Source organism: Petaurus breviceps, unplaced genomic scaffold, assembly GCF_028583685.1.
Source record: "Petaurus breviceps papuanus isolate PSGF00001 unplaced genomic scaffold, PetGlider_PUasm1.0 78, whole genome shotgun sequence".
NCBI lineage: Eukaryota > Metazoa > Chordata > Mammalia > Diprotodontia > Petauridae > Petaurus > Petaurus breviceps.
In genome coordinates this window covers 6,549,267-6,575,505 of record NW_027186502.1, presented here as the reverse complement: position 1 = coordinate 6,575,505, position 26,239 = coordinate 6,549,267, and the positions used below count along the sequence as shown (strand labels likewise).

Sequence of the window (26,239 nt, the reverse complement as noted above, 5' to 3'; positions counted from 1 at the left end):
TCTAGAATTACCTCATTTCAGATCTGCTGAAATCTGAACTGAGTTTAGAGAAAAAGAACCATAACTTAAATAATTATAGGACAAAATCAATTATATTTAAATAAGATCAATTAAAAATACATAGGATATATAAAAAAGATATGGGATCAATCTTAATCTTCTCATGGAATACCGAATCTTCGAAAAGGTGGATTTTAGATAAATTAAAAGAAATATTAACATATGCAAAGTAGAACACTTCTTCATCTCTTTGTTCCAAAAGGTGACACAAATTGAAAACAGATTACCAAAGGAAGTTTTTCTAGGGGTTGAATTCTGGAAGCCAAGATGGTGGAATAAAAAGTAAGCTGCCCCCACTCTCCCTTACTGACCAATGAAAACCCGTAAAATATTGCCCCAGTAAAAAATCTGGAACAGCTGATGAAGCAGAAAGATGGGGTGCAGCAGTCTTACAGCCTGGGAAATAGGAAAGGCCCCTATCATTCTGGTGGAATGGGGATGTACGGGTGGGAGGTGTCTCAGCAAGTCAGTGGCAAGCCCCACCTCAGCAAATCAGGGGGAGATCCTGAGCCCCAAGGGTGGTGTGGCAGGCAAGCACCAACACCAGCACCCCCAGAGTGCCTAGGTACAGGCAAGGGAACCTTTAGCCTGCAGCTTGGAAAACTACCACTTGTGCTGTCAGACAGGTGTACTCCCCATTGTGTGCACATGTGTGGTGAAAACTCGGAACTTCCCTCCCTCCCTTCCCCCACTCCTTCTGCTGTTAATCAGCAGCCCTTTCAGAAGGCTTTCAGATTTTATGCCTCTGTGGGCCTCTCCTCCCTTTCTCTTGCTGTCAATCAGCCTCCTTGCCAGGCTCCTCTGTTGTTTACCATTGGGGAAGATTTTCACAGCTAGACTTGAGTACACTCCCCCAGTCAATGGGAGAAGGGACCCCATTAGGGTATAAATTCTTGTTCTGCCTTTTGTAAAGTGCCTCTCCCTCATGATCGGTCATGGGAAAGACCACCCTCTTCATCTGAGGAAGAGAATAAATTCCTGTTCCTATCCTAAGATATCTGTGTGTTTTTGATTAAATTTTGGATGACATTTTTCATCACACACACCATGTTTCAGGACAACTCCAAGAGGTGCAGCTCCAGGCAGGCAGGTGTCCTCCAGGAGCCAAACCTTCCAGTGTTTCACAGCAGCCAAAGTGAGCAGGTATTCTCCAAGGGTCAGATGCCACTCTGCCCACCCTGAGAGTTTCAGTGTTGCTAACCCCAACTCAGGTAAGCTGCTAGACACCTACAACCTCCAGCTGCCAGCACTCGAGGCACTAGCACACAAAGCCAGTTAGTTCCTGGCCTCAAGCACAAGAAGTTTCGTAGGTGCCCCTTGTGCTCCAGCAGGAGAGCTCAACTTTAAAAACCAGCAAATACTGAAAGACCATGACCAAAAAAGGAGAGGTAGAAGAAAAACTGAGTAAAGAAATGAGCTATGCAAGAGTCAATAGCTAATAAAATAAAGAATAAAAACTGAGTGTAGAAAAACAGTCCTTAAAAAATACAATTGGCCAAACTGGAAAAAAAAAAAGGACACTGAAGAAAACATCTTAAAAAGCAGAATTGGGGTGCATCAGCCCTGCAGGGCCAGGGAGGCACAAGCTGCCTTGTGGAGAGGAGCCTGAGGCTGCAGCTTGAGGGAGGCCCTGGCCACTCTGCGTCTATGTAGGTTGGACCCAGTGTGAGAAGAGAGATCCCCCTCCCAGAAACTCCTCCCCCAACACCCTTGATAATCAGAGTTTTTGGCAGGACCCTTCTGTCCACTGAGAGAGTTCAGAGTCAGGCGGAAAGAAGCACACAACATGGTGCTGAAACGAATTAATAAGGATGTTAATGATTGAGCCCATGATCCTCCAACACAGTGTTCTGCACATCCAGTTTCAGATGACATTTTTCATTGGCAAGTCACAATTGTGGGGCCTATTGACGGCCCATATTAAAACGGTGTATTCTTTTTGACAATTCATTTCCCTATAGACTACCCCTTCAAAACACCTAAGGTTGCACTTACAACAAGAATTTATCATCCAAACATTAACAGTATTGGCAGCATTTGTCTTGATATTCTAAGATCATATTGGTCTCCTGCTTTAGCTATTTCTAAAGTTCTATTATCCATTTTTTCATGGCTATGTGATCCAAACCCAGATGATCCCTTAGGGCCAGAGATTGCATGGATCTATAAAAGAGATAGAGACAAGTACAACAGAATATCTCCAGAATGGACCCAGAAGTATGCCATATGATGCTACCTGAAAGTCAATAACCTGCATTATAGCTGGAATAAACTTTAATAAACTTCCTTTTTTGATTTTCTTATTCAGCTGCTACCCTATCAGACATCTTTTTTTAATTTTATTTTTTGTTTACCTCCCTCCATTCATGCACATGCTCATCTGATGAGACTTAAGTTCATCCATCTTTGGACAATAACTGCTTTTAGAAATTGTAAAGTAGTTACAAGAGAACAATTGCCCAAGGTTCAGAATTTTTTTTAAAAATGGAGCCTGTGCATTATGTGGCCAGTGTCTTCACTCTTAGTTGGTTATGAGACCATTCCTCACTGTTCTAACAGATACTGAAGATACCATCTGAGGGGGAGAGAGATGGATGCAAAATTGCTACATCAAAGGAAGCAATATTACTGTAGCAGCATCCATCTTGTTTAAGCCTTCCATTGTTAGAGATACTTTATGGTCATAACTGATGTGGTTGGAGAATTGGTACTGAATTTATAGCATCAGCAAAACAGAAAATGTGATAGATTTTATGCATTTCAATAAAGGAATGACCAGTTCTTATTCTGCAGAGAATGGAAATTGGAAGTCAAACACCCCTTGTATTCCAAAATAGGGTATTAAACTTTTTGTAATTTTCATTTAAATTTTGTTAGGAGGCTTAGAGCTACTAGTTAATTTATCTTTCAATACACTGTTTAATATAGCACTGAATAAATGGTGCAAGATGTCAATGGATGAGTGATCAACTAGTAGCTTTGCTAGTAATAGATTTATTTTTCTTCAATAAAGTTGCATAAACCAAAATAAAAAAGAAGCAGTTTTGGTCAAAGGGAAAAGGAAGCACAAAAACTCACTGAAGAGAAAAACTTCTTAAAAAGTAAAATGGGCTAAAAATAATAAGCTATCACTCTTTCAAGATGCTATGATGATATTTAGAGAATCCTAAAGAATGAAGTTAAAAAATCTACTTTAAATAAACATTAGCAAAGTTGCAGGATACAAAATAAACCCATATAAAACATCAGAATTTCTATATATTACTAACAAAACCTGACAGCAAGAGATAGAGAAAATCCATTTAAAGTTACTGTAGACATTATAAAATATTTTGGAGTCTGTCTACCAAAACAAACTCAGGAACTATATAAACATAATTACAAAACACTTTTCACACAAATAAAGGCAGATCAAAATCATTGGAAAAAACATCATTTACTCATGGGTAGGCTGAGATAATATAATAAAAATTACAATTCTACCTAAATTTATTTGCTTATTCAGTGTCATACCAATCAATCTACCAAAAATAATTTTTAGAGCTAGAAAAAATAATAACAAAATTCATCTAGAAGAATAAAGGCACAGAATATCAAGGGAATTAATGAAAATGTGTTCTGGAAAGTGCCCTAGCCAAATCAGATCTTAGATTGTATTATAAAGGACAATTATCAAAACTACTTGGCACTGATAAAGAAATAGAAAGGAGGATAAGTGGAGTAGGATAGGTACACTAAAAACAATAGTCAATGACTAGAGTAATTTACTCTTTGATAAACTGAAAGACTCCAACCTATGGGATAAAAACTCACTATTTGATAAAAACTGCTGGGGAAACTGGAAATAGTATGGCAGAAACTGGGCATGGACCAACAACTTACATCATATACCAAAATAAAGTCCAAATAAGTATCATGATTTAGTATAAAGACTGGTATTGTATTCAAATTAGGAGAGCAAGGAATAGTTTACCTGTCAGATTTGTGGAGAATGGAAGAATTTATGACAAAACAAGAAATAGAGAACATTATGAAATGCAAAATGAATAATTTTGATTACAATACATTGAAAAAATTCCCACAAGGCAGCTAGGTGATGCAGTGAAAAGAGCACTAGCCCTGGAGTCAGGAGAACCTGAGTTCAAATCCAGTCTCAGACACTTAATTAACACATACTAGACATGTGACGTTGGGCAAGTCATTTAACCCCAATTGCCCTGCCTTCTCTCCTCCAAAAAGAAAAAAATCTAACTTTCCCACAAACAAAATCAATGCAATAAAGATTAGGAGAGAAGCAGAAAATTGGGAAAGAATTTTTACAATCAGTGTCTCTTATAAAGGCTTCATTTCTAAAATATATAGAGAAGTGAGCCAAATTTATAAGAATGTAAATCATTCCCCAATTGTTAAATTTTCAAAGGATATGAACAGGCAATATTCAGAGGAAGAAATTAAAGCTGTCTATAGTCATATAAAAACAATGTTCTAAATCACTAATTTATTACTGAAATGAAAATACAAACAACTGCAATTTACCACATCCAACCTTTCAGATTGGCTAAGATGACAGAACAGGAAAATGATAAATGTTGGAGAAAATATGGGAAAATTGGAACACTAATGCATTGTTGGTGAATTTGTGAATGGATCTAACCATTCTAGAAAGCAATTTAAAACTACACCCAAAGGGCTACAAAATTATGCATACCTTTTGACCCAGCAATGTATCCCATAGAGATGATAAAAATGGGAAAAGGACCCACATGTCCAAAAGAAATTCCTGTTGAAGACATATGAGCTGATGGTGAGTGAAGTGAGCAGAACCAGGAGAATGTTGTACACAGTAACAACCACAGTGTGTGATAACTGAGTTTGATAGACTTAGCACTTTTCAGCAATACAAGGTCTTAGAACAGTTCCAACACACTCATGATGGAAAATGTCATCTACATCCACAGAAGGAACTGTGGAGACTGAATGCAGAATGAAGCAGATTATTTACTTTTTGTGCTTGTTTGTTTGTTTTTTTTTTCTTTCTCATGGTTCCTCCTATTCATTTTAATTCTTCTATACAGCATGAGCAATGTGAAAATATATTTGATAAGAATTTATATATAGAGGCTATATCAGATTGCATGCCATCTTAGAGAGGGGGAGAAAATTTAAAGTTTAAGGAAGTGAATGTTGAAAACTAAAAATAAATTAATTAACTTTAAGCAAAAGGAAAAATATATATAATTTAAGTTGATATTAAAAAAAAAGACATGAGAAATGATGCTGAGTAAAGTGAGCTGAATCAGGAGAGCATTGTACAGAGTAATAAGCACAGTGTGTGAGGACTAACTTTGTTTGACTTGGATTTTCTTAGCAATGCAAGGATCTAAGACAATTCCAAAAGACTTATGATGGAAAATGCTATCCACATCCAGAGAAAGAACTATGAAGTTTGAATGAAGATGGAAGCTAACTATTTGATCTCTTTTTTCTTTTATTTTTTTGTTTCTTCTTTCTCCTGATACTTCTTTACAACATGACTAATGTCAAAACATGTTTAATATGAATATATATGTAGAGCCTATAACAGATTGCATGCCATCCCAGGGAGGAGAGAGGGAAGAGGGAGAGAAAACTGAAAAGCTTACGAAAGTGAATGTTGAAATGTTGAATATTGATAACTAAAGATAAATTAATTTAAAATAAAAAGAAACATTTTTTCCTTGTTGAAAGATCTACACTGACTTAAAGGTAAAGTCAAATAAATTTGGAAGTATATATCTAGCATTTGGATAGAGGTAGTACAAAGGATAAGCTTATCCCTTAAAATATTTTAATGACAAGGTCAGAAGTTGCATAATGGATTGGATGAACAAGATATTTTATAAAATATGGCCTTTCTTATATTTGACAGTTGTCCTGCAATTTTTTATTTTTATTTAATTAATTAATTTTTAGTTTTCAACATTCATTTCCACAAGATTTTGATTTGCAATTTTATTCTCTCCCTGTCTTTCCCCTTCCCCCACCAAAATAACAATATTACTGAATACCCCTTCCCCAATATGTTCTCTCTTATACCCTCCTCCATAACCCCCCTAACTTTCTAGTAGGGCAAGATAGATTTCAATACCCAAGTGCCTGTATATTGTATTTCCCAGTTACATGTAAAAAAGAATTTTTTTCAACATTTGTTTTTAAAACTTTGAGTTCCAGATTTTTTTCCCTTCTTCCCTCCTAACCTGACTTCACTGGGAAGATAAGCAATTCAATATAGGTTGTACAGGTGTAGTTACCCAAATCATTTCCATAGTTCTTATATTGTGAAAGACTAACTCTATTTCCCTCCATCCCATCCTGCTGCCCTCTTATTCTATTTTCTCCTTTGACTCTATCCCTTTTAAAAATGTTTGCTTCTAACTACCCTCTCCCCCAATCTGTCCTCCCTTCTACCTCCCCCCCACCACCACTTATTCCCTAAACCCCTGTTTACCTGTAGGGTAAGATACCCAATTGAATGTATATGTTATGCCCTCCTTAAGCCAAATTCAATGAGAATAAGATAGTCCCATTCCCTTTCACCTTCCTGCTCTTCCCCTCTGTTGTAAGAGTTTTCTTTTGCCTCTTTTATATGAGACAATGTACACTAATCTATCTTTCCCTTTCTCCTTCTCCCAACAAATTCCCCTCTCACCTCTTAATTTTATTTTTTAGATATAATCCATTCATATTCAACTCATCCTGTGCCCTATATCTATGTATACATAAATATGCATATGCCCACACTCACATATATATTTATATACATGTATACATGCCTATACATACATATATTTGCATACATATATATATATAAAAATTTTTTAATTTTTAATGTTTTATTTTCTTCAGTGTATTTTTGGGTCTCTTAGCAGGCTGTTGACTTCACTTTTCATAATTTCCTTGCATTGTTCTGATTTCTCTTCCCAATTTTCCTCCACTTCTCTTGTCTGATTTTCAAAATCCCTCTGGAGCTCCTCCATGGCATGTAAGCATACAAATAATATTTTTCTTGGAGGCTTTTGATGCAGGAGTTCTGACATTGCTGTCTTCCTCCTGCTCCATGCCTTGATCCTTTTTGCCTCCTGTGATAGTAATGGCAATTAAAGATTCCCCCTGTATTGGCTTGGTTTTCAAATTGATTGTGTTAAAACCCAGAGCTTGTTAATCCCACCTGTGGGATGGACTTGATGTGAAAAGAGAGTCCTGAACTGGGAGGAGCTGGTGACATAGATTTGGAGAGACAAGAGGGAGGCAGAAGATCTTTTTTGGAAGCAGCACCCACGTGGAGGCAGAGAGAGAGACTAAGAGAATTGCTGGTGGCCGCTTTGAATTGCCCTGGACTTTTGAGACCTGCTCCTTGAGCTGCCAAGGACTGAGGAGACATGGCTGTTTTGCTGGTACTTTGCTAATGTGTTCAGGGGTTCTAGGACTGTTCTACAGAGAGAGGATGAATTCATGAAGGGACTGGCAATGTATCTTATGGCCTTGCTAAGCCTTGTCTCCCCAGGAACTAAGATTGCTGAGAACTTGCCTCATGTCAAGATGAAGAAAAGACCTCCATTTGGGTATTAAGTGCTGTGTTTAAACTTGATGTAACTCTGGGGTAGATTCAATTGTGATCCAGGGGTGGGGAACTTTTGACCTTATGTTTGGAAACTAATCTCCATTTGAGAAGAGGGGCTTTGTGGTGGACTAAATGAAGGTATAGCCTAGGGGTAGAGAAGTATTTAGACCAGGGACTTTGTAATTGATTGAATGATTGGAAGGTCCTGGGGTGGGGTAGTCCTTGGAGATTATTTAATCACATTTAGTAAATGCTGTATTTGGAATGATGTCATGTTTTGATCTTCTCTGTTCTTGGTTGGTTGAATAAAATGGAGAGCACCTATGCTGGTATTTTGAACCTTGGGAAGTTGTCTTTCCTTGGCATTACATTACATTATATTACACCTCCAAAAATGCATTCTATGGTCTGTTTGTGCTTCCTTTGCTTGCTCATCTTGCCCGCCAATTACTGGGCTTTTGACCTTTTTGCCATGGTAGAACTCTGCTTCCATAATGGAGAGAGCTTTGTCCCAAACTACTGGGGTTTTTTTTTTGCAGATATTAGGAGGGTTCCTTCTCTATGGCCCCCACAAGCTCTGGCTCACTGGCCACATACCCCAGTATCACTACCCAAGATTGTGATCCAGATCTAAGCAGGTTAAAGCAAGAATAATTGCCCTCTGTATGGTCACTTGGTCCCCCTACAATCTTCAGAGCAGGAGCTCCTGAGGCAGCCAAGTGATGATGGCTGCACAGCCACTGTGCCTCCCCACTTCTCACCCCAGGGGTGGGGGCCAGACCATGCTCTTCCATCCCACTGTGTTCCAGCAGAGTTCCACACTGAGCTTGTACTTTTGTCTTTGGCATTTATGGGTTGAGAAGTCTGGAAACCACCACAGCTGCTGGTGATTCACTCTCCTTAAGTCTGTTCTGACCACTGCTGGTCAGGGATGCCCTGGTGCCAGAACTGTGTGACTCACAAGGGACTGTCCTTGGCTTCCAGTCTGCAAGAGACCCTTAGTGCAAGCCTGACAGGCTGCCTTCAGCAGGAGATTTGTTTCTCTCTGTCCCCTTGTGGGTTCTGTATCTCTAAAGTTTGTTTAGAGTCATTTTTTTACATGTATTGGAAGTGATTGAAGGGCAAGCTCTGCCAAGTTTGTGCTTCTACTCTGCCATCTTGGCTCTTTTTTTTTGTTTGTTTGATTTGGTTTTTTGTTTTGTTTTGTTGCCTTTTGGAGGGCAATTGGGGTTAAGTAACTTGCCCAAGTTTACATGGCTAGTTTTTTTGTGTTAAGTGTCTGAGGCCAGAACCAAACTCAGGTCCTCCTGACTCTGGGGCTGGCGCTTTATTCACTGCACCACTTAGCCACACCCAACCTTTTTTTTTTTAACTAGAATAAGTTACAGTCAGAAAATGTTGAAATTTATTGTATTTTTCAAATCTAAAACTGGAAGAGATCATAAACTAAATGATTCTCCAAGAAAGTTCAATCATTAGAGAATTAAGTTTCGAACTTAAATAATTTTTAAAAACAAATGGTATAGGGTGGAGCCAAGATGGCAGGAGTAGAAGCACAAAGGTGGCATGAGCTCCCACTCCAATCACTTCCAATACATGTAAAAAAATGACTGTAAAGAAACTTTAAAGCTACAGAACCCACAAAATGACAAAGAGAAACAAATCTCCTGCTGATGGCAGGCAGACAGGAAGGGCCTATCACACCAAGCAGGGAGCTAAGCACAATCCCATGATCCACATAGTTGTGACCACAGGTCAGTCCCTACCAGCAGAGGCCTGAGCAAATTTAAGGAGAGTGAATCACTAGCAGCTGTGGTGGTTTCCAGACTTCTCAACCCATAAATGCCAAAGACAGAGTACAAGGTCAGTGTGGAACTCTGCTGGAACTGGGGGGGAGGGCAGAAAAGTGTGGTCTGGCCCCTGGCCCTGGGGTGAGAACAAGCTTCTGAGGCATGTGTAATGCCATGCACAGAAGCTTTCCAGAAGAACTGCTACTGTTAACAGCTTTTTAAAGATTCTGATTACTCCATATAGTGATCACTCTATTTATTCCATAACAAAAGCAAAACATCCATAGAAAACCAAGGTACAGCAGAATTCAAAATACAGCATTCACCATATTATCACAGAAAATCACAATATAATATTCATAGCATAGTCTCAAAGTAAAATAGTCACTCTTAAGTTAACTCAGTCACTTATCAGTAGTATCATAATACACAGTCAAAATCTTCTACTCTTGGGGAAAAATCTTCATTAACTCAATTAGTCACTTATTAGTAGTCTCAAAGTCTTCCACTCATGTGGCAAAGTCTTGATTAACTCAATCAGTCACTTATCAGTAGTATCAAAGTACACAGTCAAAGTCTTCCACTCTTGGCGCAAAATCTTGATTAATTCAATTAGTTACTTATCAGTAGTCTCACAGTCTTACTAAGTATCATACACAAAACCCTCCACCCCTTAGGTCACTAGTAAATTATAATTCCATAATTACTCAGTACCCAAGGAGAGGTCTTTTCTTCATCTTGACTTTAGGCCTGTTCTCAGATTCCCTGGACCCCCTTCCATGCTCCCAGATTCTACCTGGACTCACCAGACTGTCAGCTGGGTTCAGTGGCAGACAGCTCCCAGTTCCTTAACCAATTCTTTGGGCAGGTCCTGCTCCACACTTAACTTCACAGGGTTTGGTCCATGTCAGATCTCTCACCATTTCCTCTCCAAGGAATTCAAGGCTCAACCAAGCCACAAACAAAGTCTCAGAATCCTGGTCATGCTTCAGTCACCTGGGCTCCTGGCTCCTGGGCTCTGGGGCTCCTGGCTTTGGATTCCAGGCTCCTGGGCCCCTGATTCCAGGCTCTGGGCTCCTGTTCAGAAGAAGCTCCACCACCACAAGTTCTAAGGACTAAGTTTTCCATTCTTCTGTAGCTGTTCTGCCACCAGATCTCAGTCTCAAGGAAATTCTGACTGTGCCTCTCTGGGGCTTTTCTTATATACACAGTATTACCTACTTACTTCCTTCAGCCTACACCTTCTTGTTAAGTCAATTAACATGGGGACAGGAGTTAATACCTTCTGTTCCCCCAATCAGAGGCTTGATCAGTTACTAAGTGTTAAGTACCTGCTATTTTTGTCAACACAAAGGGATCTTCAAATTAAAAATTACATTACAGTTACAGCATGGCAGCTGTGCAGCCCTACCACTTCAGTGTACTTCAGTATACCTTCTTCTCAGTGCTACATGGCACATACACAAAAATTGACCATGTTCTGGGGCATAAAAAACTCACAATTCAGTGCAGAAAGGCAGAAATATTAAATGCATCATTCTCAGATCGTGATGCAATAAAAATTATATGTAATAAAGGGTGACAGAAGGATAGACTAGAAACTAATTGAAAATTAAATAATTTAATCCTAAGGAATGAGTGGGTCAAATAAGAAATTATAGAAATAATAAGTAACTTAATTCAAGAGAATAACAATAATGAGACAACATACCAAAACTTGTGGGATACAGTAACAGCAGTTCTTAAGGGAAGTTTTATATCCCTGAATGCATACATAAATAAAATAGAAAAAAATAGAGGTCAATAAATTGGGCATGCAATTGAAAAAGCAAGAAATAGAACAAATTGAAAATCCCCAATTAAATACTAATAAGAATAATGAAAACCACAGGAGAGATTAATAAAATTGAATTTAAGAAAATTATTGGATTAATAAATAAAACTAAGAACTGGTTTTATGAAAAAAACAATAAAATTGATAGACCTTTAGTCAATATGATAAAAAAAAGAGAAAGAAGAAAAACAAATTACAAGCATCAAAACTGAAAAGGGTGAATCTATCTCCAATGAAGAGGATATTAAAACAATAATTAGGAATTATTTTGTCCAATTGTATGCACATAAATTTGACAGTCTTAGTGAAATTGATGATTATCTACAAGAACATAAATTGCCCAGATTAAATGAAGAGGAAGCAAACTACTTAACCCCATCTCAGAAAAAGAAATTGAACAAGCCATCAATTAACTCCCTAGGAAAAAATCTCCAGGATCAGATGGATTTACTAGTGAATTCTACCAAACATTTAAGGAACAATTGATTCCAATACATTACAAACAGTTCAGCAAAACTGGAGAAGAAGGAGTCCTATGAAATTCTTTTTATGACACAAATATGGTACTGGTACCTAAATCAGGAAGAGACAAAACAGAGAAAGAAAATTACAGACCAATTTCCCTTAGGAATACAGATGCAAAAATTCTAAACAAAATATTAGCAAAAAGACTACAGCAACTTATTGTGAGAATAATACACTTTCATCAGGTAGGATTTATTCCAAGAATATAAGGGTGGTTCAATATCAGGAAAACTATCAGTATAATTGAGCACATCAAAAACAAAACTAGTAGAAACCATATGATTATCTCAATAGACTCAGAAAAGGCTTTTGACAAAATACAATACTCATTCCTATTAAAAACCCTAGAAAGTATAGGAACAAATGGAGTTTTCTTGAAAATAATAAGTAGCATCCATCTAAAACCATCAGTAAGTATTATATGTAATGGGGATAAGCTAGAAACATTTCCAATAAGATCAGGGGTGAAACAAGGATGTCCACTATCACCTCTCTTATTCAATTTAGTACTAGAAATGTTAGCAGTTGCAATAAGAGAACAAAAAGAAATTGAAGGAATTAAATTAGGCAAAGATGAGACTAAGCTATTACTTTTTGCAGATGATATGATGATATACTTAGAAAATCAAGTAAAAAACTACTTGAGATAATAAATAAATTTGGCAAAGTAGCAGGATGTAAAATAAACCCACATAAATCCTCAGAATTTCTATCTATGTCTAACGAAATCCAACAGCAGGAGATTGAAAGAGGAATCCCATTTAAAGTTACTGTAGACATTATAAAATATTTGAGAATCTATCTGCCAAAACAAGCCCAGGAGTTATATGAACACACTTACAAAACCCTTTTCACACAAATAAAGTCAGCTCTAACTAATTGGAAAAAAAAAACCATCAATTGCTCATGACTAGGTTGAGCTAATATAATAAAAATGACAATTTTACCTAAGTTAAATTATATATTTAGTGCCCTACCAATCAATCTACCAAAAAATTACTTTGTAGAGCTAGAAAAATAGTAGTAAAATTCACTTGAAAGAACAAAAGGTCCAGAATATCAAGGCAGTTAATGAAAAGAAATGTTAGGTAAGGTGGCCTAGTCATTCCAGATTTTTATCTGTACTATAAAGCAGCAGTCATCAAAACTACTTGGTACTGACTGAGGAATAGAGCAGTGGATCAATGGAATAAATTGTGTACACAAGACTCAGCAGTCAATGACTATAGTAATCTACTGTTTGATAAACCCAAAGACCCAAGTTTTTGGGACAAGAACGTATTGTTTGACACAAACTGCTAAGACTGGAATGTTGTATGACAGAAATTGTGCATAGACCAATATCTAACACCATACACCAAAATAAAGTTGAAATGGGTGCATGATCTATGAAGGCTGATACTGTAAGCAATCTGGGAGAGCAAGGTGTAGTTTACCGGTCAGATCTATGGAAAGGGGAAGACTTCATGATGAAACAAGAGTTAGAGAGCATTATAAAATGTAAAATGGATAATTTTGATTACATGAAATTGAAAAGCTTCTGTACAAATAAAGCCAATTTTCCTAAGATTAAGAGGGAAGTGGAAAATTGGGAAAGAATTTTTAGAACCAGTGTCTCTGATAAAGGCCTCATTTCTAAAATATGCAAAGAATTGAGTCAAATATGTTAGAATACAAGCCATTGCCCAGTTGATAAATGGCCAAAGGATATGAATAGGCAGTTATCAGAAGATGAAATTAAAAATATCTATAAGCATATGAAAAAATATTCTAAATTACTATTTAGTAGAGAAATGCAAATCAAAACAACTCTGAGGTACTACATTTCACCAGTCAGATTGGCCAAGATGACAAAACAGGAAAATGACAAATGCTGGAGAGGATGTGGAAAAATTGAAACATTAATGCATTGTTGAATTTGGCTTCAGGAAGGAATAACATACATGCTCAATTGGCTATCTTACCCTACAGGAAAATAGGGGGGTAGGTGATAAGAGGGGGGATTATAGAAGGGAGGGCAAATTGGGGTAGAGGGTAGTTGGAAGGAAACATTTTTTAGAAAGGATTGGGTCAAATGAGAAAATAGAATAAGTGGGAGGAGGGATGGGATGGATGGAAATATAGTTTGCCTTTCACAATGTAACTACTATGGAAATTATTTGGGTGACTTCACATGTACAACCTATAATGAATTGCTTATATTCCCACTGGCTGTGGTGAGGAGGGAAGAAGGGAAAAGATGTGGAACTCAAAGTTTTAAAATCAAATATTTTAAAAAAATTGGTTTTTACATGCACCTGGGAAATAAGATATACAGGCACTGGGGTACTAAAATCCATCTTGCCATACTAGAAAGTTAGGGGGATTATGAGACAGGATATAAGAGAGAACAGATTGGGGGATGGGGGTATTCAGTAGGCTTGCTATTTTGGGGTGGTAGTTAGGGAAAAGATAGGGAGAAAAAATTATAACTCAATATCTTGTGGAAATGAAATGTTGAAAACTAAAAAATAAATAAATTTAAAAATGAAATAAAAGTTATAAACAAAAAATAAATGATATGCACATAAAAAAATCAGTGCCACTAGGAAAGGGGTGCTGGTTCTAAGTGACTTCAGTCATACAGATTACATTATTAAAATCTAGTAAGCTAAAGAACTCATCCATCTTTACAACCACAATTATTTTTACATTTTCTTCTGCAAGTGATTCTTCTTTCTACCATTTACTTTCCTTTTATCATCTTTAAAGTTTATCATACTTTTTTTTCAGAAGCTAGGTTTGAAAATAACTCTAATTTGATATCATTGTGAGTCTAGCCCAACCATATGCAATGCTTACTCCCTTATAACAGTGATTCCACACACCTTTGGGGTGAATGAAGCCATACCTTTTTGTTGCAAACTATCAGATGTCACTGTGAAGCTTCTTATTCCATCTCATTGCCAGTGTGCAAAAACCAAAATACCTAGCCATTCAGAACTTTCTGCTACTCCTCTCTATATATACTTTCTGTCAAGCATATCCCTTTTTAAATCAACTCTACACAAAGCTGCCAAAGAGGAGAACTGACCATGTTACATTTTTATTTGATTAAATACCATTGACACACTTTTGACAATATAATCAAAGATAAGCTCTTCTGTTTGACTTTTAAAGCCTTTTGCAATCTGGCTTCATCCTACCTTTGAAACGTTTTATACTTACTCCTCTTCTCACTCTACAATCCAACCAAACTTACCTTCATGTCAATTTCCTATTGCTGTGCCTTTATGCTGGCTGTCTTCATATTCTCCTCACCTTTCCCTCTCACAATTCCTTGTCTTCTCCAAAATTCTGCTCATCTAAACTTCTTTATGTAGGCTTTCTTTATACCTCCAATGATTCGTGTCCTGCCAGCTGACAAATAAATACTGTATTATTTGTAATATAGTTTTTATTTTTATAGTATCTCCTCTATAGCCGTTACATTCCTTGAGAGTAGAAGCTATTTTTATTTGTTTTGATCTCCAGTGCCTAGATCAGTTTCTAACATAAAGTAAGTACTTAGTAATTTTTAATTGATTGATTAATGTCATCAGCCATCACGGATTCAATAATCATCTATATTCAGATGACTACCAAATCTTTTGATCTAGTTGTGTACCCCTGCAACCACCCCAGGACTCTAATACCACAAACTTTTCCTGCCAATGAAGTTAGCCAACTGTTCAGCTTAAGGCCTTACTCACATGGGTACATTGGATTATGTTTAGGATTGAAATGACAGGAAACACTTATTGAACTTCCAGTCTGAAACTTAGGAATAAGGTTCTATTCTAGACATTCTTCTCTATTTTTTAAAGAATTCAAAATACATTTTTCCACCAAAGTAATATAAGAGATTAGGTTTTAGACTAGTACACAGAATCCCATTGAAAAATACTTTTTGCTGTTGTTCAGATGTTTTAGTCATTTCCCACTCTTCTGGACTGCATTTGGAGTTTTTTGTTTGTTTTTGGCTAAGACACTGGAGTGTTTGTCATTTCTTTCTCCAGTTCGTTTGCAGTGGCAGTGGCAGCAGATACTTCAGGAGCTCTCAGTCCACAGATGGTAAGGGGGTTGAACAAATGGTTAGAGGGAGACTACAGAGGTCTTTTTGCTAGCACTGAAAGAGGACTCTGTTGCTTTGCCCGCACTCTGATACAGGTTGCAGTCACATGAAGCAATTTCAGGTAAGGAGGAGAACTAGTATATCAGAGCTTGCCAAAATAGTTCTTAGGGGAAATTTTCTGTTTCTAAATGCTTACATAAGTAAAGTAGAGAAAGAGGAGACCAAAACAATTGGTATGCAACTAAAAAAGTTATAAAATGAACAACTTAAAAATCCCTAATTAAATACCAAATTAGAAATTCTGAAAAGCAAAGGAGAGATTAATAAAATTGATATTAAGAAAACTATTGAACTAATAAGTAAAACTAAGAACAAGTTTTATGGAAAAAAAAACAAAATAAAATAGATGATTTTTAAAAAGGAAGAAGAAAACAAAATTACCAGTTTCAAAAATGAAAAGAGTAAATTCACCACCAAGAAAATTAAAACAATAATTGCAGTGCAGCTAGGTGGTACAGTGAATAGAGCAGTGGCCCTGGAGTCAGGAAGACCTGAGTTAATCTAGCCTCAGACACTTAACACTTACTAGCCATGTGACCTTGGGCAAGTCACTCAAACTTAATTGCCCCTCCAAAAAAAGAAAAAAAAAACAATAATTAGGAGATATTTTGTCCAATTGTATGCCAATAAATCTGTCCATCTTAGTGAAGGTGATGAATACTTATAAATATATAAATTGTCTAGATTAACTGAAGAGATAATAAAATACTTATAGAAGTGCATTCCTGAAAAAGGAAATTGAACAAGCCATCAATGAACTCCCTAAGACAAAATTCCAGGGCCAGATGGATTCACAAGTGAATTCCATGAAACATTTAAAGGATAATTAATTTTAGTATTATATAAACTAATTAGAAAAATAGGTGGAGTCCTTCCAACTTCTTTCTATGATACAAATACTGTGCTTATACCTAAACCTGGAAGAACAATAAAAGAGAAAGAAAATTATAGACCAATTTCCCTAATGAATATATATGACAAAAAAAATTAAATAAAATATTAGCAAAGAGATTAAGCAATTTAAAATGAGGATAATAAACAATGTCTATGTAAGATTTATATGAGGAATGCAGAGCTGGTTCAATATTAGGAAAACTAATAGCATAATTGATCATAACAACAATAAAACTAACAGAAATCATGATTCTCTCAATAGATGTAGAAAAAGCTTTTGACAAAATATAATGCCCATTCCTATTAAAAACACTAGAGCGCATAGGTATAAATGGAGCCTTCCTTAAAATGATAGGTGGCATGTATCTAAAACAATCAGCAAACATTATAAATAATGGGGAAAATCTAGAGGCATTTCCAATAAGATTGGGGGTTAAATGAGGATGGCCATTATCACCACTCTTATTCAATATGGTACTTGAAATGTTAGAGTTAGCAATAAGAGAAGAAACAGAAGTAGAAGGATTTAGAATTGAGAAAAAAGGAACAAAGCTTTTACTCTTTGCAGGTGATATGATCATATACTTAGAGAATCCTGGAGAATGAAATTTAAAAAAAACTACTTGAAATAATACACAACATCAGCAAAGTTGCAGGACATAAAATAAATTCACAAAAATCATTGGCATTTGTATATATCACTAACAAAGCTCAACAGGAATAAATAGAAAGAGAAATTCCATTAATGATACTATAGACATTGCAAGACATTTGGGAGCCTACCTGCCAAAACAAATGAAGGAACTACATGAAAACAATTACAAAACACCATTATAAAAATAAAGTCACATCTAAATAATTGGAAAAACATATAGTTATTCATGTTTAGGCCAAGTTAATAAAAAAAAATGACAATTCTACTGACATTAATTTACTTATTCTGTGCCATACCAATCAAACTATCCAAAAACATTTTGTAGAGCTAGAAAAATAATAACAGGAGGCAGAGCTGAGATGGTGGAGTAGAAGCAGGACCTCCTGGCTGCTCTGGCTTCCGCCTTCCCCAATCCATGTAAAAAGGGGACTCTAAACAAACTTTGGAGTTGCAGAAGCCACAAAATGACACAGAGAAGCTAACCTCCCGCTGAGGATGGCCCAGCAGGCCGGCAGGAATCAGCCAGCACAGCACTGTGGGAGCCCAGCCCAACCCCACCGAGGCTTTAGCCCCAGGGCTAAAAAATGGAGGGACTCCAGATCAGCAGCAGCTGTGGCCGTTTCACGATTTATCAACACACAGATGGAAAGGACAAAGTGAGAGGTCAGTACAGTCTGGACTTTGGGACCCAGTAAGTGGGAGTGCATGGCTTTTGTCCCCGGGGCGAGAAGCCTCTGAGGAGCCAGCACAGCCAGCCAGTGCCACCTAGCAGCTTCAGCTCCTGGCCTCCAGAGTATAGGGGGACCAAGCACCAGTCTGAGGGGTAATCACTCTTGCTTTAACCTGCTTGGATCTGGATTGCAGTCTAGGGTGGACGTCCTGGGGTGTATGTCCAGCTTGCCAGAGTGTGTGGAGACCTCAGAGAGGGTACCAATCTAATACCTCCAGCAACTGAGAAAACCCCAGCGTTTGGATTGAAAGCTCCCCTGTCTGGTGGCAGAGTCCTACTGTGGCAAAAAGCCCAGGGGTCAAGTGACTGAGGGGCGACATGACCAGGCAATGGAAACAAATCAGACAGGAGATTCCAACATTACTGGGGACAAAAAGGAGCAAAACATGGAACAGGAGGAAGACAGTGAAGTCAGAACTCCTGCACCAAAAGCTTCAAAGGAAAATATGAGCTAGTTACAGGCCATAGAGGACCTTAAGAAGCAGATAACAGAAATGGAAGAAAAATTGGGAAGAGAAATGAGAACAATGCAAGAAAATTATGAAATGAGAGTCAACAGCCTGACTGAGGAAAATAACACTTTAGAAAAATAATAACAAAATTCATTTTGAAGAACAAAAACTCCAGAATATCAAAGTAATTAATGAAAAGAATTACAAAGGAAGGTGTCTAAGTATACCAAATATTAAATTGTATTATAAATCAGAAATTATCAAAACTACTTGGTACTAGCTAAGAAATAGAGTGGTGGATCAATGGAATATGTTAGGTACACAAGACATGGTAGTCAACGACTATAGTAATCTATGATTTTATAAACCAAAAGCCTCCAGCTTCTGGGATAAGAACTCACTATTTGACAAAAAAAAAACTGCTTGGAAAACTGGAAAATAGTATGGCAGAAACAAGGGCTAGACCCACATCTTATACCATTTACCATGGGTACACAATTTAGATATAAAGGCTGGTACTATAAGCAAACTGGGAGAAAAGGTATAGTTTACCTGCCAGATTTATGAAGAATGGAAGAATTTATGACTAAACAAGAGAGAGAACTGTATGAAATGCAAAATGAATCATTTCTATTACAGTAAATTGAAAAGGTTTTCCACAAACAAAGACAATGCAACCAAGAATAGGAGGGGGGAAGAAAGCTGAGAAACAATTTTTTGTAGCCAATATCAACAAAGGTTGAATTTCTAAAAAATAAAATAAAATATATAGAGGGAATTGAGTCAAATTTATAAGAATACAAGTATAATAAAAACTCAAAGGTTATTGAACAGGCAATTTCAGAGGAAGAAATTAAAGCTATCTCTAGTCATATGAAAGCATGCTCTAAATCACTATTGATTAGAGAAATGCACATCAAAACAACTCTGAGGTATCACCTTATACCTATCAGATTAACTAACATGACAAAACAGAAAAATGATAAAGGTTGGAGAAGATGTGGGGAAATTGGAAAACTAATGTATTATTGGTAGAGTTGGAATTGATTCAACCATTCTGGAGAGCAATTTGAAGCTATGCCCAAAGGGCTATAATAATGTGGATACCCTTTGACCAAATAATATAACTTTAATAAAACTTCTAGGTCTGTATTCCAAAGAGATCATAAAAATGGGAAAAGGAACCACACGTACAAAAATATTTATGGGAGTTCTTTTTGTCGTGACCAAGAATTCAAAATTTAGGGGATGCCCATCAGTTTGGGAATTGCTGATCAAGTTGCAGTGTATGAATGTAATGGAATATTATTATTCCATAAGAAATTGTTATCAGTCAGACTTCTGAAAAACCTAGAAAATTTTGTATGAACTGATGCTAAGTAAAGCAAGCAGAATCAGGAGAACATTGTTCACTGTAACAGTCACACTGTGTGATGGCTAATTTTAATTTATCTCTTCTTAGCAATGCAAGAATCTAAGACAACTACAAAAGACTCATGATGGAGAATGCTGTCCACATCCAGAGAAAGAACTATGGAGTCTGAATGTAGATCAAAACATATTATTTGCTTTCTTTTATTTGATGTTTTTTCTATTTCATGTTTTCCTTAATTGGTTCCAATTCTTTTTTACAGCATGACTAATGTGAAAATAGGCTTAATATGAATGTACATATAGAGCCTATGTCATATTATGTGCCATCTCGGGGTGAGGTGAGGAGGTATATGGGGAGCAAATTTGAATCTCAAAATCCCATGGAAGTGAATGTTGAAAACTAAAAATAAATAACAAAAATATATTGCTTTTACGTATAAATGGGGGAAATAGAATACTAAATACCACAAAAATAACAAGTATTAGGAAGTAGAAATTTACAATTCCATTTACAAATCTTGTTATTTTCTACTTTAGGGTCGAAATGATGATCTCTCTTACAGAATTTAAAAATAATAATAAAAATAAATAATTGTATAGATACTAATAAGAAAGAGGATTACTCATTAATTATCACTCATTATATTGGGAAGCTTTTCTCAATCTTTCAATTCTAGTAGCTTCCCTTTTATTTCCTATTTATCCCTTATATAGCCTATTTGTATGTATTTTCTTGTTTATCTCCCCCATTACATTATGAATGTTTTAAGAACAGGGGCTGTCTTCTATCTCTTTTTCTGTCCTTTATGCCTGCAACAGTATCTACTTAATAAATATTTGCTGATTGACTGACCCTCACTATTAACTGACAGCCTCTTTTTCCAGCTATATCTTTCTGATGACATACTTTACACTTCTTGTTGTGCTCAAACCCTCATTAATAATATATTATTGTCTACTACATTCCTTGCATGTCTTTCTCAATTGCCATTTGAGTAATCTACACCTAACATTCTTAAAAGAGTATTATTGCATGATTCATACCTATACAGCATCACCAGAAGAATACTGATGCAAGATAATGAACCCCTATTTCAAAGAGAAACGCATGGGCGTTAAAAGCATCACAGCTTCCCAAAGGCAATCTAGCCTATTTTTCTTCTCTTGGTTAATTCTGGGCCTAGCTGATTGTTCCTTTGTTGTGTCTGCCCAAGAAATATGTACAGATAAACTACAGACAGTTCTGTTTCGTGTAAGTGGACGGTTCTATAGACCTCTATGTAAAGAGATTTTTATTAATGTGAATTTGTCTGTGAACTTGGAGAGGGAGAGAGAGAGAGAAGGAAACTAAGAGGTGGATGATACCCTTTGAGGAAGCAGGCTGGCACATATTTTAAGGACACATGGTTAGGCAGAGACAGAGAAGGGACAGGAGGAAGAGGAATATATATATGCATAATAAAAATTTATATTAAGCAAAAACTGTCTGTAGATCTGCAGATTATCTATTCCAATAAATATCATAGTTGATACAATAATTATTCTTCAATAATTAAACTGTTTTCCTATGTGTATAAGTAGGTTGGACTACTTTGAATTATTATGGATTTCATTTAGAAGGCACCTTAGTATACCAGGGTTTGATGCAATCAGTACAATGTCAAACTCAAAAAGGAACATCTGGAGAATGTCACCATTTTATAGAGAATGCTTCATCAATTTGGATTCTGCACTAGACACCCTCTATGAAATTTCATTGATGTATGCCAGACTAAGCAGAATGACACATTAATTAAAGGGAAGGGGCATTTAATTAAAAAGAATAGCAAGGTAAATAAAAAGGGAAAAAAACCTCTCATTCTTGAAGGGGCATAAACACCCTCAGATTCTCATACTAGTGTAAAAGGAAACTCTCTTCAAAAGACCTCTACTCCTAAGATTTGGGCCCAAATGGTGATTATCTTACTACTCTTATTTTGTCTGGGTCTCAGCAACCTCGGTCCCTCACTGCTGCTCTCCTTTGAAGCTACAATTTGTTGCTGTTGTTTAGAGCTGCTCCTCTTGCTTGCTAAAAAAAACTTTCTGCTGAGCTCCTACTGCCCTCTGATGGAATTTTTTCCCATTCTGTTGTTCCTTTGGGAAACAGCTGTGATCAAAGCACAGCTAAGACTAATCAGGACATTTTCTTCTCTTTTGTTAGTCAGGTCTAACCTTCATGATTAGCCAGCACATGCATGATTTTGTCAGGGTTAGTCTTTTTACAATCCTCCTGAGCTGGAACTCCCTCAGATATGCTTAATATTCAAATTAGATTGAATAAATTCTATTCAACTCTCATTATGCCCCATAACAGATATTTCTAAGGCATAGAAACTACCCTAGGACTCCTTTTTTTTTTCTTTTTAAACTAGAAGGATTTTTAAACTAAAGTCATGGAGGTAGTTATCATTGTCTTACATTCCTATATTAGTCTGTCTCCACCAGCCCCCATTTTCTCTCATCACTAAAACATGTACCACTCTTGAAAATCAGACCTACTGCATATTTACAGGTTATTGGTACATATTAGGATAGTCAAAAGTAATGATTCCAAATATATAATTCATATCAAGGTATGAAGGACATTAGGGTTGATTACTGTAGTTCTGACCATACATAATCATCAAAACCATATATATGTAGTACTCGCAAAGAAGTTGTGTACTATACAAAGTTGTTGCAAATACATAGATTATAAAGAATATATGATACAGAGCACACATAGTAGTATTAAAATATGTTGGTAACATAGAAAACACAAACATCACATACAAAACATAGTACCTTTTGTCAAGGTGGCATTAGGAGAACAGATACATAGGTAATTTATAACATATAGTGCACAGTATCTATGGTAAAACCCTGCCTCCAGCAAGTTTCAGTCTCTAAATTTATTGTCTTTGTGCTCTAAGACTGAGGTTTAAGTGATATAATTTGATAGAGGTCTAAATTTTAAAAGAAGAACTGGTCAGATAAAAAAGCAAATATTCTCTCCCTTTGGCTTCTGATTGGCAGAGCATCACGGTCAATAACAAAAATAGTTAGCACTTATGTAACACTTTAAGCATATTGTTTCGATTTATCTATACAACAGTTCTGAGCAGTAGATTATTATTATTTCACCCATTTTAAATGAGAGGGACTTGAAGAAGAAAAAGGTTGTTCTGGGTCAAACAACTAGCTAATGTTTGAGGGCAAATTTGAAATTAAATCTCACTCACTCCAGTTCCACTCCTCTAACCACTTTACCCCCTAGCTTCCCACTAAAGAGTAATGGAAGGAGCTTCCTTTCTGGATATCCTTTCCCTGCTTTGAACATACATTTTTGTTAGAGCTAAATAATCCTCCTCTTGGCAGTTTATAGATGAACTACAATTGTCTCATTCAATTGCAGCATCAAACCTGAACTATTAGGTAGCTTGAGTCCAGCCTAGTCTATTACATCACAACTATTTCACAGAGCTCTAAGTACTAATTTCACATTGGAGTTTGTGCAGTGATCTCTTCTCATAGAATGATACTATAACAAAATAAGTGATATTCACATATTTTTAAAATCCTAAATGAAAAATAATGCTATTTTTATATATAAAAATATATATATATAAAAATAATGCTAATCCGGTAAGTCATTGTTTTAAAATCTAATAGATGTTATTAAATTGTTAGAAATCATATATAGCAACATATTGGGACAATTGGACAAAAATCATATATAGCAACAATTGGGAATGAACTCAGAAATCATTTAGTACAATAAAATGAGGTCCTTTCATTTTAGAAATGAGGAAACTGGGAAACAGGGAGGCAAATTGATTTACCCAAGGTCAGAAGGTAGTAAGTGGTAGAGATTTAAATCTACAGTAGGTTTGTTTTTTTTACCACAAATACAGAGTCTTATCCACTGTAATACCCCTTCAATTCAACAAATATTTGTTAAGTTTCTAATATGTACAAGGCATTGTAGTAGGAGCTGGGGATACAAAGACAAAAATGAAATGGTCCTTGCCCTTATGGACTTTACATTCAATGCCATAGATAAATATTTACAGAGATAAGTCAATACAATGTGAAACAAAGTAATTTCAAAAAGAAAAGGAAGGCAACTAGGAAACTCTGGAAAGGTCTCATGTAGGTGGTATCACCTATGCTCTAGTTGGAAAGAAGCTTTGGATTCTAAGGATTTAGGATAGTTTTTATTACAGATATGAAAGAGAAGTCATTCAAAGATACAGGATAAGAGATGGTGTGCCATGACCAGGAAATAGTAAGTAGACTCTTTTAACCATAATTCATAGTTCATAAGGAGAATAAAATAATGCTAAAAACCATTGGTTGAAGCAACATTATAAACGAAATTCAACACTAGGTTGAATAATTTGAATTTTTTCTAGAGAAAACAGAATCACTGAAGATTTTATAACAAATATGCATAAGTATGTTATATATTTGTATAGGTGCTGTGCATTTGTGATATGTATATGTATGTGTATATGCATGCATATATAAGCTTATGTATATGTGTATCTGTATGTATTCTGTGCATACAGAAATAAGCATTTGCTAGCCATATGGAAGATGGAGTGAAAAGGGGAAGACCAGAGATATGGAGTCTATTGTAATAGTCCAAATGAACTAGAGAAGTAGATAGATGGAGAGATGAAGTTAAACTAAGCCAATCTCTCTCCTACTTTTAAAGTATATTTCTATTATTAAGATCTATATTCTTTAGCATGTATGCATATGCATACATATAGAGGTGATAGAGAGATACACATTTTAGAGGAAATAAGGCAATAATTAGGGATGAGATGAAGAACAAGATACCCTGGAGAAACAGAATGGTCACATTTTCTTGAGACACTGGAATAAAGAAGAAAAGGAGAAATGATGACGAGGCTCTTTGTCAAAGAAGGAGAAGCAGGAAAGGGAGGGGAGAGGAGTGCAGAAGAGAGAACAAAAGAGGAGAGGAAAGGAAATGGCAGTTTACCATGAATGGTTACTGCTTTCCCATGGAGGCTGAAGACAAAGCCTGAAAATTTGTGATTGTCCCGTACACATATTAATGGTCAGGAAAGCAATTAGACAAAAGAAAGATCTAAATCTTTCTGTGTAGTCTTAGCAGCATTTCCTCCCTCCCTCCCTCTTCCCCAGTACACACTGCCATATAAGAGCAACAATTTTGGAACTGAAAAACCATGGGCGTTATAGGCTCTGAGAACCTTTGGCAAGTTGCCAATATCCATAGATGCTAACTGGAAGTTTACCAGTAGTAATTTAAACGCCCCTCACCCTTAGAGACTCCAGGTAGAGATGAAGTCTATGGTGACCAGGACATAGAGATGAGAAGATTTACATCTAAAAGCACTACTTAACCAGAATAACTCTATTTTTGTATCCCCAAAGTTTGACTGGAGGCAAGGGATCTTCAGAAAAGGAAGCATCTATTCTATCTATGGGTCTAATAATAGATGAATCTTTCTTGATGGGGAAAAAAAAAACACATCTCCCCCTCCCCTCCCCCCCTTCTTCTTAGTCCACTGACTGGATGAACTATGGTTCTTGCTTTACTAGAAGTGTTGTATCTTAAAAAACATATGGCCTTTAAGCTAAAATAGCAGTATAAGAGACCTTCTTCCTTCTATGAGGGAGAAAAAATGCTGAACTGGAGAACCCTAGCTGATGCTAGAACCCGGAAAGAGAAAAAGGATCTACTTTGCATTTAAAGGTGTAGTGGCTGAGAAGAAATAGAAGTGATCACAAGACCAACAGAGCAGTGTTGAGAGGCAGTCATATAAGAACAACAGGGTAAAAAGCACAGGAAAGACTACAGATATTATGCATTCAACAAGATCAGTTTGAGACAGGCCCATCTGGGCAGTGAGATAATATCACCAGAAGAAATTTGTTCACTCCCTTCCTAGCCACACATATTCTCTACTTCCCCTACTTAATCTTTCAAGTTCCCTAGTTTATTCATTTGGTGAATATATTTGTGAGAGAGTAGAGCCTCAGGGCCTAAACTCAGAAAAATGGGAAGTGAAGTAATTTGCAAAGAGTGATGGGGATGAGGTGGCAGAGTAGTTTTTGAAGATATTGGGAACAGGCACTTCAAAGAATACAAGGAATTCCA

At 36.4% G+C, this 26,239-nt stretch overlaps 1 pseudogene; it reads left to right on the top strand.

The window, feature by feature from the left end:
* The first annotated feature begins 1,846 nt into the window (after positions 1-1,846).
* LOC138175583 (ubiquitin-conjugating enzyme E2 D3 pseudogene) lies at positions 1,847-2,300 on the top strand (annotated as a pseudogene).
* The last annotated feature ends 23,939 nt before the right edge of the window (positions 2,301-26,239 follow it).